The 18,350-nt window shown below is 38.8% G+C and overlaps 2 protein-coding genes across 3 annotated transcripts in view; one reads left to right on the top strand and one right to left on the bottom strand.

Moving 5' to 3' along the window:
- The window catches only part of RSPH14 (radial spoke head 14 homolog (Chlamydomonas)), a 108,792-nt gene that overhangs the window by 17,901 nt on the left and 72,541 nt on the right, over nt 1–18,350 (bottom strand). The window lies entirely within an intron of this gene.
- Nucleotides 108–18,350, top strand: part of GNAZ (guanine nucleotide binding protein (G protein), alpha z polypeptide) — a 79,960-nt gene continuing 61,717 nt past the window's right edge. The window contains exon 1 of the mRNA XM_014964289.1: nt 108–354. The gene's annotated coding sequence lies outside the window, so the exon portion shown is untranslated. The remainder of the gene's footprint in view (nt 355–18,350) is intronic.

The following is an 18,350-nucleotide window of genomic DNA, read 5'->3' as shown; positions in this document are numbered from 1 at the left end:
CCCGGCCCGCCCGCAGCGGGCACGTACCCGCACGCCTGTTATGCAACGCGGGAGCGCAGCCCCGCGCACCGCCCGCGGAGAGAGGGGAAAACGGTAGCGCCTTTAGGAGAAAAAAAAAAAAACAAACCACCCCCTTTTTAGCAAACATTTTATTTTCTAGGGAGAAAATGAGAGAGGGCAGGTTTTCTCTGCCGCTCGGGCTGCGGAGCTAGTGTCTGCAGTCGTGGTGTGTCTGCTCGCTGCGAATCACAGATGCTGATGTGAAAAAGGGCCGAAGCGGAGCGGAGGAGCGGCGGTGGCTGCGAGCGGGTCACGGATGGACTGAGGCGGCGGAGCCCGCCCGGTGCTGAGGAGGTGAGTGAAATATTCTGCGTTTCTTTTTCTCTTGAATCAGTTTAGGGATGAGCGTTTCCCTCTCCGTGTATTTGCAAAATAGAAAGGGACTTCTCAAGCAAGAGGAAAAAAAATATCTCGTTTTGAAACAACACGCTATGCTTTTGCTGGATGGAAGAAAAGATGAATGTCACTGTGAGGTAGGAATATTTCGCTGTGTGTAGAGAAAAAATAGTAAGGGGAGGCAGGCTGCTGATACAGTGAAAATGACCTTCTCAAGGGATACTGGCCTTCTATCCGCTGCTGCTTCAGCTTGATCCCTTTTTCACAAAATTAAGTCATCTCCCTTTCCTCGCCTGGATTGTAACCCATTAATATCCAGTACCTGAGCCTTACTAAGATCCATTGCGTTCTCTTAACGATTCAGAAAGATAATCCATTAGATTCCGCCTGTTGGGAGAAGAACCTCCACGCTATGTAGCACCTCCTCCCAGGGAAATGCAGCCTGGCTAACGTTCCATCAGAAAGGCTCCTGGCTGCTGAATTTCGGTGATAAATCCTCACATCTGCTCTTTCTAAGGACGTGTGGCTCTGCGGAGCCTGGACACTCTACCTCTTGGTGTGTGCTCATGTGAAGGAACGGGGAGGTTTTGTTAGATTGATCTGCACCTGTGGACGGCTCCCAGCTGCTGTTGTGAACCACAAGTTTTTTGGTATCTTTGCATTTGCATTTTGGGTGAGTGATTCCTACACAAAAACCCCAAGCCTTCGGTGATAGCTGAGAGCTACAGACAAGTGCATGTCAGTTTAATTTCTGCTCGTGGTACCGATCTGATCTGGATTTGGCTGTTTCACTGTAGAAGCTGTTTAACGTGTGTTCTTGCGGTGTTTATTCTCGAGGCTGCTGACCTGGCTCGGCAGCATTTTCCTCTGCAAGATTTGAGAAAAATTCACTAGTTTTCCCTTCAGCATTTCTTTATATCCATTTATTGAGACTCTTACATCCACAATTTGCTTTTTATTTTGGCTCTGTATTTCGTGCCGTTGAGGGTCACACCCTTCGGGTGGCCATCAGAATTTCATCTACAAGGGTTACAACAGGAGGTCAGGTAGAAAAACGTGGGACTGTCACCATCTACTTGTGGATCACGGAGGAGTAAAAACGGGTGTGTATTTTGCACTTCCTTAGGGGAAATTGTTGCAGACTTTATGGATATAGACATTTGTAGTCTGAGCTATGGCTTTGGTGCAGTTATAGGCAGAAATAGTGGCTTTTCTTCAAAAGGGTACATATTTGCTAGCTGAAGAGATACAGCTCTGCAGAACAGAGAGCTTTTTTGCCGTTAACTTGGCCGTCTCCATCAAATCCTTTGGTTGGAAGCTATCGTGCAAACACCCCTGCCCTTGGATAGAGGACATTATTACAGGATAGGCCTATGGGTATAGAAGGATGAAGTTCCAGTCTTCAAGAAGCCAGTGATGGGTGCAATCAAAAGCAAACATGTTAGTGATTTGGCATATTTAGGAGAAAACCTCATGATACCACCCATTACCAAAGCACTGACTTGCATTTTCAAAGAAGAATCCCACTTGTGTGTGCATACGCATGCTTATCAGGAAAGAAAAGCAGATTAATTCTGTGTAAGACCATGAAGGTTTCATTCTGACAGTGGACCTTACAGAGATGAATAAGCTCTGTGTGCTACATAAAGGATGCTACACCTCCATCTGAGGATTATGTGCTTGTCTCTTCATTGACCACTGATGAACAGAGTTGAATGACTCTTTTGGAGGTAGTACCTTGAATTTAGTCAGCCTCCAGTACAGCCTCCAGTTCCAGCAACAGGCCTTGGCTTTGAAATTAATAAAGATAATCTAAAAATAACCAGCCAGGTAGTTCTGAAGGGCTGAAGTGAAAGTGTTCTGGTTATCTCAGTTCAGATTACACATTGATGGAATAAGGTATGTCAAGAAATCTGGACAGAACCAGAAAACAGAAATTTGCCCCTCCTTCTTAAGGAATCTACCTGCTGAGCAGTGGGGAAGGGGATAAGTAGAGGGATAAGGATAACAGAAAATTCAGTAGACAATAAAAGCTTAAATCCTTAAATGGTGAAGTCAGCTCTTCCTTTCCAGCTTAAGCAGATAAGGATTTTGACAGCAGATAGAGTGCTGGTTGATACACAGCGGTGAGGCAATATACATCTTTTTTCTCTCCCCTTCCCATGAATTAAAGAAAAATACTCTCAATTCCTTTGGGTTAAATCACAGTAATTCCACATATTTCAGAACTGATTCTTCAGATTTATGTAACTGAAGGGGAGAGTTGAATCTGAGTATTTCTGGGCAAAGTTCTGGTCCTGCTTTCACGGGAGTTGTTGTAAGTTTTCTCACTGGTTTCAGTGGGAGAGAGCCCGGGCTCAAGGTGAGCACACACAGTGTCACTGACCAGGTTCTCCCATGCCCTCTAGGAAGAGCAATGCTGAACAGTTTTATGGCTGATTTCAGAGAGGTCGCAGTCTCAATGACAAATTGAGTAACTCTCTACTTGCATCGCAAACTCTAATTTCTAAATTTTCAGTGATTTTAATTGTATCCTTTTTACTGAGAAAATTGTAGTGTCATTCCCACAAATGCTGTTAAGGTCGATGTTACCCACCTTAAGCAGCAAGATCTTACTACACTACTTTATCTAAAAACTTTAACAATCAGACTATTGGCATATGAGATACAATTGTATTATTTATATTTTGTGAGAAAAACAGTCCTATTTTTATTAAAAAAGAAGTCTAAGTTTTGTTCCTTGCGATCCCCAAAGTATCCAGAATAAATCCACATCCATTAGTAGTTACAACAGATTGCCTTGTCTACTTGAGAGGAGAATTTCAGTTTTCTATGTTATATTCAAAGTTCACATTTTCATTGAACTTTGCAGAGTCTAAGAGTGGTGATTAAGAAGTCCAAATTTCATCTGCCATACTGACAGAAGAATAATCATAAAAGGGAAAAACTAGACTAATCCAAAACTACTAAAATTGATTCTCAAGGTCCCCAGGCAATTTAAGGTACGTGGAATACACAATATGACAGAGAAGGGCTAAGTTCAGCTTCTATTTATTCTGTTATTAAAGCTGGAGTTGATACATATTAGCAATTTAATTTCTTTTACCTTTATGTGAGTGTAATCAAAGACAGAATTTAACCCTTGAAATGAATGCTCCAGAGAAAATACTCTTATCTCAACTGTTGCTTTTCACTAACACTGAAGGGCACTGGTGAAGTAGGATGGAAGGAACAGATTATTGACATGGGCCATCATTTCTATGTTACCGAGACTTCAAACATTTGTGACTATTAAATACATTTAAAATCACAGCTAACTAAACACATGGCAAATTTTCAGAAGGCAACAGCTTTCTATGTGTTTTTTTACTTCTGTAGCTCAGAGTATTACCTGTGGTTCAGCAGAAACTCAGCTCTCCCTAGAATCTCATTTTATTACTTAGTATTGGACATCCAACGTATCATTAGAGAACACAGTTTTACCCAACAAATCCCATTTTCCTCTGCCCTTGTTTTCTCTTTAAGCCCCTTATATCAGAGGGCTGTTTCTCCTCTGGATTGCTAAGTCATCACATCAAAAAGACAAGTGTGATAACATTTCCAGACAATTCTATGTTACAGAAATAGCCTGTGAAATTACCAGTGATCATGTTGGCCAATAGAAAAACACACAGAGGTAAATCTGAAAAAATGAATTAAAATTCCAAGTATTCATTTTGCCCACATACATGGATGGTAAACACTAGAAAGCAAATAATAATTTCTTAGGAACTACGACTTGTTAATCTGATATTTTTACAGTAGATTTACTAAATAGTAATTCCATGGACTTGGCAGTTGGGAGGAATTACTTTCATCACTTTTAGATACCTTTAACATGGACATGTACATATGCAGTAGTTGTTGAGTCTTCCCTTATAGCTGATGGAGAGAAACACAGGTTCCTACAATGCAATTAATCAGACTAGTTTTTGACCATTGTCTTAGTCTGAGATGAACTGACCTCTGGGAATGACTGTTTCTCTCCACTGCCCACAAAGGCAGCACCGAGTGACTGGCTCAGAGGTGGCCGCCTACATGCACATCCAAATCTGGACAGATGAATCCCACTCTGTCTATATTGCAATGTTTAACCAATCTTAACTAGTTAATTAGGAAGATATTTTTATTATTCACCATAAATATTTGTAAGTAATAATACACTTGCTACTCCCTACCTACCAAGCCTGTTTTCTTTTACAGTAACCAGACTACCACTCTGGTTTCTTCCTCTAACTGTATCTTAACAAAGCTACTGTATTGTGGAGGAAAGACTTCACTAAAACATTGCAAGTACCCCAAATCACTTACCCAGTTTTTCCTAGTACTCCAGGCAGCATTCTAGCCTACATTCCCAGTGGGTTTCTACCCTTACTTTGTGTGCCAGCTTTCTGTATTTTCAAACCTTGTTGAGACAATGTGGAATAACTACCATAACTACCTTTATCTTCACAAACCGCATCAACGCAAATACAGCTAGACAGCACATCAAGTGTTGATGCACAAATACAGTTGACATAGTTTTGTTGTGGAAGGAAAAAACACCATTCCACTGAATTGTAATCAGTTGAGATGGAGTGTCATGGCATAGTAACACAAACACAGCTGGATGTTTAGCTCTGGGGGGGCTTGCTGTTTAGATGGGGTATGCACCTGGTTATTATCCTTTTTCCTTTCCAAGAGAAATATATGTATGATTCAAAAGTATCATCTAAGGGAACGTCTTTCTGAAAATAATACTATTTGAGTTATTAGGTTGGGGTTTTTTAAATAAAAAGTTTCTTCTCTGGATATTTACTGGCCTAAGTCATATAATCCAGATATTTAGAACATATTAACAAAATATGATTTTGTTTGGATATATAACATCCATTTATACATATATGTGAATTAAAGTGGTTTTTTTCAGTTTGGATGTCTTAGGAGGAAAGAAACTCCATGACATTAGCTGTTCACCTTCCACAGTGTTTATGCTAAGAGAGAGGATTCAAACCAATACTACATAAAAGTCTTTTCTATATCATTTAAAGCACTAAAATCCATCTCTAAGTGAATGCATATGATGCTAATCAAATCCATTCTAAACTAAAATATAGCAAAATAAACACTGTTGCACTGGAGCGTGTCTTTACTGCCACCGAGTTGACAGGGTCCCATGAGATACCTTTGTTGCAACTGGGTCTTGGCAGGAAGATTTTATCTCAAGATGCTTTTCTGTGCTGGGCCTTTTAATTTTGGCAGAGTCAGGGTGCTATAACAGAAGCCATTTTGTAACAGGCAGATATGTATATATTCTTGCAATTGCTAAGAACCTATTGAGCTTTCATTTTGCATTGCTCAGTAATGGTAGAATCTCACCTTAATCAGTCATTTCAGAGGCATGTTTTTAACCTCTTTTTCAATCCATTTATGTCCATGAACAGATAAACGCACCTTAATTTGTAATTCAGTGACATTTATGTTGGTATTTAAAATTCTGAGGCTAGCCTACTTCAAATTTGAACAATTGTTCTAATATCATATTGTTTCTATTCCCTGACTAGATGTGCATAAGTCCTCTGATTATGTTTCCTGCTGTGAATGTTCCCAAAAGCAAATCTGAACTTTGCCTCATGACGGTGATTACATAGGTGTGTCAAGTTTGCTCTTCGCAAGCGTGCTCGCAAAAAGAAATAGAATACTGAAGACTTTATATAATTTTTTTAAGTTACAGGAACAAGTTCTTGGCTGCTAATTTCAGTAATGCATTAATTCAAGGGATTAGCAATTGTTTTAAATGGGGCAAGAATTTAGGCTGATGTGCACATCAGTGCGTCTTACTATATCAGTACAACAGTCTTTGATTTCACAGGTCAAGTTAATAGAGAGTGGTCTAAACAAATGAAAGTGTCGGGTATAAACATCAACAAAAGGTAGGAATCTGTGACTTTTAACAATGCAAATTACAACTCTCCATTTTCCCGAAGAGAGATCATACAATGCAGTCCCGAGCAGCACAATTCTATGTGATAGAAGTTAAAACGCTGATAAAGTAATGACCTACCACATAGACAGAAAACCGGATTATTCGTTCTGTTCTAGCCCCATTCTCTGCCAGTGCAAGCGGGTTCTAAACTAAAATGAACTGTTTACAGAGGATATTACCCTGGTCTGTGATGAGAGAAGCCTCTCTCCTTGTTGTGTTGTTGGCCTGGCAACTCTACCCTTTTCCCCATTTCTGCAGTCAAGCAAACCAAGAACCGCCACCAATATTGTGGCCTCTTGGGATCTTACCTGGAAACTGTTCTAACTCATGCTGAGATTTAGGCAGCTCCAACCTGGCTCTACAATGAAGGCTGGATCACAAAAAACCATTTCTCCCTCTTCAGATCTTAAACTTCAGATCCCTCATTCAGATCAAGACAAGGAGTGTCTGGGGTTCTCTGTATTTTTAACTAATTCATGTTGTTTTTCTACTTGTGTCTTCTGATACTGGAAAGCAATGAACCCCAAGCAGAAAATACTGTCATATCCTAATTTGGAAATCATTTAGGCAAGATAATTTAAGAATTGATTTGAAAGAAATGGGTGATGCCTATTATAGCAGAAGTATGCTTTAAAGGGAAAGTTGGGCACGCAGTCCTACGGAACTCTGGGAGTACCTTTAAGTAGTGTGGATATAATAAGTGGGAGATGGGAGAACTTCTCAGGACAATTACCTTCCTTCTTACCTCTCTCAGTAGTTCTACTATCTTACTTTGAGAGAATTTCAACTAAGTGTAAAATGCAAGTGAGTACAAAGACAGTAAGGTACTTTCTCATGATGGCTTCTATACTTTTCCACCAGTCGTTCATAAGAATCAAATGGAAAAGGCTTACCAAAGAGAAGTTTATAGTACTCCACAAAAAATCACCTATAAAGTAGACAAGCAATTAATAGTGACCCAGTATGACCTATAGGACTACCTTTGAAATACAGGAATTAAGTAAAGTTGGAACTTGCATTTTTGATGTTTGCATTTGGTTTCTACATGTCAGAGTAAATGATATATGGAATGTGTACAGTCCCAAGAAATTAGCTTGGTTTCACCTACTTTATGGTAAAAGATGAAAATATTAGCAGAGAGAATTCTGAATCTTTCATCTTGACAAAACACTGTATCCTTGTACAGTATCTTATTCCTGGTGTTGCATTTCTCCAATATAGGTAGTCTGTGATTGATCAAAGCTTATCTTTACGACTGTAACTTTAGATTTTGGATACTTTATGTTTTCATGATTTATCCATCAGAGTTTTTCATAGAATTCATTGAAAAATTACATAAACAAGTCAATTCAAGAAAATAATGAAGTGCTTGAAAATGTTTTTTTTTAAATGGAGGCCAGATGGAATGCTGTCAGTCTATGCAGCTCTGTTCTTATTCAGCTATGAGATACGATGTGCAAATGGAATTTTTCTTAGACATGTTGTTTATTATCTGTCTTTACCTACATTGTGAAGATTTATATTTAAGGGAGTTACATTAAGAGCATATCAATCTCATTGTTTACTTGGTGTCTGCATCTGTTTTGTCAGAATCATCATTTCTAGACTCCATATTTCCTAAGATCTAATTTAAAAGAATATATTTTTTCAGAGTTATCTAGTTATAAAATCCATATGAAATACTAGTTTTTACTACATATCATTTCTTCAGCTTGTATTAGGATTGGTGAGAGGCAAGTCAACAGACTATAAACAGTAGAAGTTCAAAATTAAAAGATTTCAGAAAATTATGCAGGTGTGCAAAATTTCTAGGATTCGTCTCTTCCTTTTAACTTTTACAAAAGCCTTTAGAAATTTTCCCTTATGGATGAGCTCTCTCCTCCAACCAGCACAAAAGAAGGGAAGGAGCAGTTAAAATTATTTTTGTACAGGGCACCCATTTACACTACTTAATGTCAGACATGAGAATCTTAAATACAAACCAAAATTATACCTCATACTTAAGAACTGGAAAAAAAAATAATCTCAGAAATTCAAGAGGACAGAATCAGTATTATGATGACAATCTACTGTCTTGTTCTGCTATTTCTATGCCATTCCTGTGTCTCTCAAAGAGCAAAACTAGTTAAAACTTTTACTGGATATTTCCCTAATGCATTGAGTCTTCAGTGGGCAAAGAGATGACACAAAATGTTTGTGTTATTCCCCCTGAGGCATTTAGTGCAAAATAGACTTTGGGAGGAGGAGACTGATAGTAAGTGTGTATGTCAGTGGCATTGCTTCTTAATGGGATTGCTGCCAGCTGGAAGAAATTGAAACAAAATTCAAATTGCTTTCAGGTGGGTTGGGCTAAAAGCTGTCAGCTGGGAGCTCTTTAGCTATTGCTTTCAGTTGTGCTTTTGGTAGAGCTGGGGAGACACTTTATCAGGCATTTTCCTAGAGTTGAGAGGTAAGAAATGTTATCTGTCTTGCTTTCTGGAATGTCTGTGGCTTCTTAGGTTGATATTAGATAATGAGTTATTCTCTTACTACTAAGATGCATCCTATGGGGAGTTTTTCAGCCTTGTAACAATGAAGATGCAAAAGTTGTTTAAAAGTAACAGCATTGGGAGGCAGTACCCTTGTCATCTTTTCTTAGTTACAATAGTGACTTCAATACCTCAATTTAGAAGTTTGAAGTATGCTGTAAATGAACCAAAACATAATAAAACCTATGCTTCTAAGCACAGTTATCCTGGAAGCCTACAAGTAGTTGCCATGCAAGAAATGGTATGATACTGAACTGGTGGTACCTGAGAACAGGTCACTGAAGATGCAGCACCCCCCACCTCACCCCTGCTGGCTGCGTAACCCGAGTGTCTCAGAGGTGTCCTCATACTCTTAATAAAATTTTCAACTATTGTTTTGCTCTGCCCTGTGGATATTGGCCCCCACTTGGTAAATCTGCTTTGTGAGTTCAGGGTGGATTTGGAAGCTGGAATCCATCCAGCTGCAATGGCTTTTGCACTGTTTTGACCTAATATGCCTTGCTGAGAAGTTTATGTATGACCTTTCCACTGAGGTGTGGATGTGTTCTGAGTAACCTCCAGCGTATATATTACTTCTTATCCAAGATCTGAGCCTGTTTCTCATAATTGTTTTTACAATAGTACCAAGAGCAGATTTTTAGTGAGCAAAAAGAAATCAAGTGGTAGGTCATCAGCTTTTTCCCCTGCATATCTCGTGTGTGAAACACAGAATACAAAGTAGAATAGTTAGGAATCCATGGCTTCTTATCAGTGGTAAAATTTTAGCTTTATGTGCCATCTTAATAGTAGGATACAGTGTTACCATAAGTAATTTTTTCTGGTAATACTAGAAATGAATAACTAAGGATCCGTTGCTGAATAATGAATAAACTAAAAGCTCGATTAGCACCTTTCAGCTTTAAGATAATTTTAGTGCCACAGCTGTTTGAGTCAAGAAGAGATGTCACTGAGAGTAAAAAGAACAAAAGAGCAAGCATTTGAAATGCTGCTGCTAAACCTCTACTGTGTGGTTATTGTCATACGTTCGTCTGGTTTGTGAAACTCTCACTTAAGCTGTTAGGAGTGCCTCATGCAGAAAAACCTGCAAAATCTGGTTTTATTACTATTAACAGTAGCAGTAGATCATGTATGTAGTAGCATAAACCAGCCTATCAGTTCTCAATATTTGATTCAAGAGCCTGCTTCAAGCAAAATGAATGAAATGATAAGGGTGACAAAGTGGTGAACTAATTAATTTGGTACCTTAAAGAAGTGGAGACAATTCTAGGTGCATATCAATCTCATTGTTTACTTGGTGTCTGCATCTGTTTTGTCAGAATCATCATTTCTAGACTCCATATTTCCTAAGATCTAATTTAAAAGAATATATTTTTTCAGAGTTATCTAGTTATAAAATCCATATGAAATACTAGTTTTTACTACATATCATTTCTTCAGCTTGTATTAGGATTGGTGAGAGGCAAGTCAACAGACTATAAACAGTAGAAGTTCAAAATTAAAAGATTTCAGAAAATAATGCAGGTGTGCAAAATTTCTAGGATTCGTCTCTTCCTTTTAACTTTTACAAAAGCCTTTAGAAATTTTCCCTTATGGATGAGCTCTCTCCTCCAACCAGCACAAAAGAAGGGAAGGAGCAGTTAAAATTATTTTTGTACAGGGCACCCATTTACACTACTTAATGTCAGACATGAGAATCTTAAATACAAACCAAAATTATACCTCATACTTAAGAACTGGAAAAAAAAATAATCTCAGAAATTCAAGAGGACAGAATCAGTATTATGATGACAATCTACTGTCTTGTTCTGCTATTTCTATGCCATTCCTGTGTCTCTCAAAGAGCAAAACTAGTTAAAACTTTTACTGGATATTTCCCTAATGCATTGAGTCTTCAGTGGGCAAAGAGATGACACAAAATGTTTGTGTTATTCCCCCTGAGGCATTTAGTGCAAAATAGACTTTGGGAGGAGGAGACTGATAGTAAGTGTGTATGTCAGTGGCATTGCTTCTTAATGGGATTGCTGCCAGCTGGAAGAAATTGAAACAAAATTCAAATTGCTTTCAGGTGGGTTGGGCTAAAAGCTGTCAGCTGGGAGCTCTTTAGCTATTGCTTTCAGTTGTGCTTTTGGTAGAGCTGGGGAGACACTTTATCAGGCATTTTCCTAGAGTTGAGAGGTAAGAAATGTTATCTGTCTTGCTTTCTGGAATGTCTGTGGCTTCTTAGGTTGATATTAGATAATGAGTTATTCTCTTACTACTAAGATGCATCCTATGGGGAGTTTTTCAGCCTTGTAACAATGAAGATGCAAAAGTTGTTTAAAAGTAACAGCATTGGGAGGCAGTACCCTTGTCATCTTTTCTTAGTTACAATAGTGACTTCAATACCTCAATTTAGAAGTTTGAAGTATGCTGTAAATGAACCAAAACATAATAAAACCTATGCTTCTAAGCACAGTTATCCTGGAAGCCTACAAGTAGTTGCCATGCAAGAAATGGTATGATACTGAACTGGTGGTACCTGAGAACAGGTCACTGAAGATGCAGCACCCCCCACCTCACCCCTGCTGGCTGCGTAACCCGAGTGTCTCAGAGGTGTCCTCATACTCTTAATAAAATTTTCAACTATTGTTTTGCTCTGCCCTGTGGATATTGGCCCCCACTTGGTAAATCTGCTTTGTGAGTTCAGGGTGGATTTGGAAGCTGGAATCCATCCAGCTGCAATGGCTTTTGCACTGTTTTGACCTAATATGCCTTGCTGAGAAGTTTATGTATGACCTTTCCACTGAGGTGTGGATGTGTTCTGAGTAACCTCCAGCGTATATATTACTTCTTATCCAAGATCTGAGCCTGTTTCTCATAATTGTTTTTACAATAGTACCAACAGCAGATTTTTAGTGAGCAAAAAGAAATAAAGTGGTAAGTCATCAGCTTTTTTCCCCTGCATATCTCGTGTGTGAAACACAGAATACAAAGTAGAATAGTTAGGAATCCATGGCTTCTTATCAGTGGTAAAATTTTAGCTTTATGTGCCATCTTAATAGTAGGATACAGTGTTACCATAAGTAATTTTTTCTGGTAATACTAGAAATGAATAACTAAGGATCCGTTGCTGAATAATGAATAAACTAAAAGCTCGATTAGCACCTTTCAGCTTTAAGATAATTTTAGTGCCACAGCTGTTTGAGTCAAGAAGAGATGTCACTGAGAGTAAAAAGAACAAAAGAGCAAGCATTTGAAATGCTGCTGCTAAACCTCTACTGTGTGGTTATTGTCATACGTTCGTCTGGTTTGTGAAACTCTCACTTAAGCTGTTAGGAGTGCCTCATGCAGAAAAACCTGCAAAATCTGGTTTTATTACTATTAACAGTAGCAGTAGATCATGTATGTAGTAGCATAAACCAGCCTATCAGTTCTCAATATTTGATTCAAGAGCCTGCTTCAAGCAAAATGAATGAAATGATAAGGGTGACAGAGTGGTGAACTAATTAATTTGGTTCCTTAAAGAAGAGGAGACAATTCTAGTTGAGGTGTTGAGTTGAGGAAACTCTTCTGACTTCAACATAGGAGAGCTTGTACAATAGGAGGCACAGATTCTTTGCAGAGAGAGTTTAAAGTCTAAAGAACTAGTAAAAATGCTGTCACAGATTTTAATAAAACTTGTGGCTGCACGGGTAGGGAGTTTGCAAGAATAAACAATTTGTAACTGGGGAAAAATGAATGCTGAGAATGTCCTTATATGCAACACAAGATTGAATAGGAGTAGTAATTACCTTCCTCCCCCTCTTTCTCCTCACACACAAAAGTGCCAACAGTGTTAGCAGAACACCAAAATAATCATCAGTATGTGTTACACAACTTGGAGCTACACCTGCTAATACCACTAGCAGTGGTACGGTAACTAGTGCACAGCTGAAAAATAGCCAAAGATGAAGAGAAAATGTGATTGTATTTTGGTTTACTTCTAATAACAAAAATAAATCCATCTAACACTTATATGATTCAGGTTTGGGGAAAAATAATTATTTACAAACCTGTTTGAGGCTAAAAAATAACAACTTTGCCCAGCCAAATCTGAGTCACGGCACTCCTATGTTATTGTAAATACCCAGATTAAAAATCCATGCAAGCTTCTGCAAAAGATGGACTTACATTTAGCAGTTCACATTTTTATCTGTGCATTTTTAAAATAATGCATATTCCCCAATGTACAATACCTGCTGTTTTATTTTTGTTACGGATAAAAATCTATTTTTAGAATGCTATGAAAGCGATCCACGACACTGACAAAATCTGTACAGCCCCATGAATATGTGAAGCCAGCCTGGCGAGGCTTTGTCATAGCATGACTCAAAATCTATGTGGTCAAATTTGGCTTCTGTTCTTACAAGGTTGACTAGACCTATGAACAAACACACATAGTGAATAACGACAGAAGCCAGGCTCGGAACACAGGCATGTAGGGAAGAATCTAATTTAAAACACAATGATACTGATCATGCTTCAGTATCTACTAGTAATACAGTAATGATGAGATCATACAAAAATGGGGAGCTGAAAGTTAGACTATTCCATTTCGTATCTATTATTCCAGAAGTTTTCAGCTGTAGATATTCATATACAAGAAGAGTATGAATCATGCACCAAATACTCAATTTTCATCAGTAAAACTGTGTGTGTTGCTGGCAGTTAGGTATCCTGCTTGCAGTGTTTTTAAATGCATTATGTTTACTTCCATCCTGTTCAAAACAGGATACAGGCTCATTTCAAAACCCACTGAAGTCAACTTGAAGGCTTCCCTTAAGTGGATTGCAACCGTAGCACTTCACAGGGGTTGGGGTTTTTATTCTTGCTTTTCCCTTAAACAATGCTAATGGAATTATTTTGTTTAGGAAGATCTATGAATATTCTCACCCCAAAGCGTCACTTGTCATAGGCTGCTGTCTCACCACAGCTACTGAAGTGGAGTTCCTCTGGCTCATATTGCAATCTCATTTAGCGCCAAATAGAAATATTCTTGATCTTAGTAGAAAAAAGCAAGGTTGAATAAGAGAAAAAACCTAACATTAAGGAAGTTAACCTCTCTGGGGGATACACAGTGAAAACCACACTGAGAGCATTGCTAGAGACGCTTGCACTGCTGCTCTGACTCTGCTCTCCAGATAAATTAGGCCTTCAGTCTCTTTGGATAATTAAAGCTGCACCTTCTCTCACTTCATCCGCAACCAACTTGCTTAGTGAAAGACATGTTTAAAGTCTGATGAAAGGAATTGAACCGCTCCGGTGCTCTCGGGTGTTGGATGTGTGTTTAACACCCCAAGTTAGCAGGGCTTCTCATAATCCCTATCAGGAGCCTGCACGGAGCCACTTGGAGTCCTCAGGCTCGTGGTGGTGGGTGTGTAAGTGCAGTGACTGCAGCTGGGGTGTGAGGAAGGTGTGATCATCCTTCCAGAGAGGGGGAATCGGAGAGGAGATACGGAAGAGAAATCCTAGTAGCTGCCAAACCTTGAAAAGGATGTTAGGTTCTGCTAGTAGCAATTTGTGGTGGATGTAGGTTTGTTTTTTTTTTTCCTTTCTTAAGAGGGTGTTGGTGGAGGGAAAGGCATAGCTAAAGAAGTTGATGCATCAGGATACTAAGGCCTTTTTGCTTTATTGTGAGTGGAAAAACCCTTACTTTATATAGTACAGAACTGCAATAGAGAGGCTGTTGTTGGTAAAGGTGGGGATTTGTGTTTGAGTTCCCATGTGTAGGCAGCTTCTCAAGCATGTATTGATCAGACAGAAGTTGGTAGGTTTTTATCTGTTGAATGACTGGACAACTTTTGAATGTAGTGTGTGACCTGAAATGATATAGCAAACAATTACAAATATAGTGAAAGCAACTGTAAACATTCAGCTTAAGCTGACTTACTGAAAAAAAATAATAAAGCTATGTAGCATAGGACTGGAATCCTAGAGGACAATTACAGAATGTAATATTAGAGCTTTCAGGCTTGTCACAAAAATTGGAGAACGTTGTAAGCTTATGTGTGAAGTCTTTTTTTTTTTTTTTCTTCTTTTGAATTAGTTATTTATTAAAAATGTGATTAATTAGAAATTGTGCATCGGTCTTTCTACACTGAGAGACCACTGAATAAAAGTATTAGCAAATCTTCAGTGTCTCTGATCTTAAGGGCAAACACAAAACCTTGAAAAGTGCAGAGAAGCAATGGAGGATTGTTTCTAAATCACTAAGGGTACTCTTACTCTTTGCTTCATATAGCCCAAATGGGGTGATGAGTTCTAGTTCCAGTGAAGATGTGTGCTTGAAAAAACCACATGTGGAGCTCAGCAAGGCACACCTAATCTGTACAAGAGAGAAAGAGGATCTTCTGGTAGTCGAAAATCTGGAACTGAATTTGAGCTCATTGAGTTCTTATTGTCCTTTATTATCTAAACTTAAACACATTTATATTTCTTCATAGGTAAAATGAGCTGAAGTTTTGGGGTTTTTGGTTGTTTTGTTTTGTTATGCCTGTATAGCTATTAATGTGTTAAACTGCAGACTCGTGCTTTCGTAATTACTTTTTCTGGCCACACGTTTCTTTTGTTCCTTGTTGCACCGTGGCCAGCTTTCAGCAGAAAGGATGAAGGTTGCTCTTCCTTGGCCTAAACTCACCACCATGTCCTGTCTCACTGGTGTGAAGTAGATGTGCTTTGTGCCAGCACAGAGAAACATGGGGGGACGGGGACTAAAGGTGCCACTCTGGGTCCCTGTGCAATTTAGGAAGGAGTTAAGCCTCTGGCACCTCAATCAAGGGAACTTCTGGAGGGAGTACTCCAAATCATGGAGATCATGGAGTACTCTTCTGCTTAAGAATTCTCAGACCAACAGCATAAATATTAATTGAGTTTTCTGTAGGGTTAGGGGGCATGCAGGGAACATGAGAAGGTAGAATTCCAGTTCTTCACGCACAAAACTAAAGTTTGTTTAAATTCTGTTACAAGTACCAAGCAATGCATCTGCCCTGAGCAATGTAGCACTGAATGCAGTTACCTAAGCCAGCTGCAACTGGGCTAACATATTTAGATGGCAAAATGTTTTAAAAAAGTATTAGCTTATATTTTAAAACCAGGAGCTAATTAGCCATTGTACAGTGCTGTACTTAAATGCTTTGGTTTTGCAGAGTTGTGTTTTGTGAAGTATATCTGGTTTTTGGATTGGGCCCAAAGCAATTTCATATCAAAACTAGAACATGGACAACTTTCTTCATATTCAGCTTATAAAAGAAGTCTTTTGAAATAGAGAAAGAGAGTAACTATGATAATGGCTCCAGTGTCTGAGGTGTACCTGCTGAAGCTCTCACATGCAGCAGGACTGTAAGACTGTCAAAGCTTCTGAATTTCAAAAGAGAAGCAGAATGAGACCAGGCGTAGGCTGCAGCTGTAATCTGCACTTGGTATCATACAAGTCCTCTCCCATCTCCCATGAATCACACTTTAGAGAATGCTCTGGATTCTGGTTAGCATCTTGGGATATTATGAAGGGTTTTTTGTTTGTTTGTTTGTTTGTTTTTGTCCTGGGGTGGTCTAATACTTCTTCTACTCCTCATCTCCCCTTCTGTGGGAAAATCATGTTTAATTTGAGTTGTTAAGGTGGAAATTCACAGCTCAGATGTAGATGTCTTCTGACACAGTTCATGTGATTAATTTTATATGTGGCCCAAGGCTGGAAATTGCTCTCTATCCTACCTACCAAATTTATCCCTGATAATAGCCCTGCCTCTTATGCTGATATTCAGTCTTCTTTTCTTTCTCTGGTTGTATTAGGAACAGCATTTTAATCCACATTTATGTCTTGTGGTGAGGCTGACAACTTCAGCAGATTTGTCAGGTTTTCTTTGTCCTTCCCTAAATTAGACCATCACAAGAAATATTGGCTTTATTCTCTTACAGTCCTGTTTTCCTCTCTTTTTTCCATTTTGACCGGCTCTTTGGCGCTCTTCCTGCATCACATTGCTCTTTCCTATCATGCTTTGGGCTACTGGGCTTTGCTCCCTTATGCTGTTCTCTCTTCACATAAATCTCCTATATCCCTTTTTAGACTTTATCTCATGTTGATAACTTGCTGCTCCCCCATACTCATTCAACCTATGTCTGTTTTTCTGTTCACCAAGGTTCTTTTGATTTGTTCTCAGTGAAACATTACTCGTTCTCTGTTGCTTAGTTCCCAACTATGCCATTGCCAGTCTGCTCCTCCCATGCTCTCACTCACCTTTCTGTAAATTCAGTGTTCATCACTTCTACTGAAACTGTTTCCTATATTTTGCTTTCCTCCTTCCAAAACCTTTTGCTCTGCCTTTCATTTGCGAGGCCCAGCTTGCCAATTTTCAGCCCTGATTCACTCTCTACAATGTTGTTTCTCTAGAAAAACCATTCTGGTGGAAATCTGATGATTCAGATGACTTTTTCTACCATGGATCCATGGATTTAGATTTACTCCCTCCTCTTTTTTCTTTTTTTTTTTTTTTTTTTGCTAGCATGATTAAATTCCATATGTGCAGACCCATCTTTATGATGTCTGAGTCAATCCTTTCCTACTGGCGCTTTTTCTTCTCTATACAGATTTCTCCTGATTTCTGCCAATGTGGCATAGTAAGATGTGTCCATCTGTTTTTCTCAGCTCATCTTTCCTTCCAGTATTGCTATCCCTTCACTCTTCTTTTCATGGATACAGAAGTTTCTTGGTTCCTGTGTTTATACACCCTTTCACTTAGTTTAGAAATCTTACCTAGCTTCTGTGACTTTACTCTCATTCTTTGCCTTCATTTTTGCCTCTCCTCTGATTCTTTCCCATAAAACACACAAGCAGAACTACAGTGATTGATTTCTGTAGAGAGTCTCAAAGATACTTTCTTATCCATCGTCACAGATAAAACTTGCCTATTGTTTCCATGGTTCCCATTTACTGGAACATCTTCTCCTTGTCTCTTTCTTGGCATCAAGCTTCAATCTTTGAGTCTTCAGTGGCTGCTTTTCCCTATCACATTAAACAAACTTCTTGTCTTAAGTACACTGTTATCTGTATCCCAGCTCTCAGGTTGTCACTACAAAGATTGGGATTTTAACCTCTGATTAGCTCGTACCTGTCACTGGAACAGTCTGAAACAAGCATATTTTTGCTCTGTTATATGACCTTTTACGCATAGGAAGAGAGACTTCCTTTTCGAAGGTGACATTGTCATCCTATTTCAAATACCTCTTTAACTTTCTTTTGCTATGATAACTACCAAAATTTCCTTGTGTTTCATAGGATAATGTGTGCAATAAGGTTGAATGAACGATAGGAAATTTGCCACTGTAATCATGACCAAACCTAATGTTTACTACCTTTTTAAAATGTAATAAAGTCATCTCCTTAAGCTTGGTAAGACCTGCGAAGCAGC

Source organism: Calidris pugnax, unplaced genomic scaffold (genome assembly GCF_001431845.1).
Source record: "Calidris pugnax isolate Ruff unplaced genomic scaffold, ASM143184v1 scaffold32, whole genome shotgun sequence".
NCBI classification, from domain to species: Eukaryota; Metazoa; Chordata; class Aves; order Charadriiformes; family Scolopacidae; genus Calidris; species Calidris pugnax.
The sequence above is the reverse complement of the archived record's forward strand: the minus strand, read 5'-3'. Positions and strand labels throughout refer to the sequence as shown.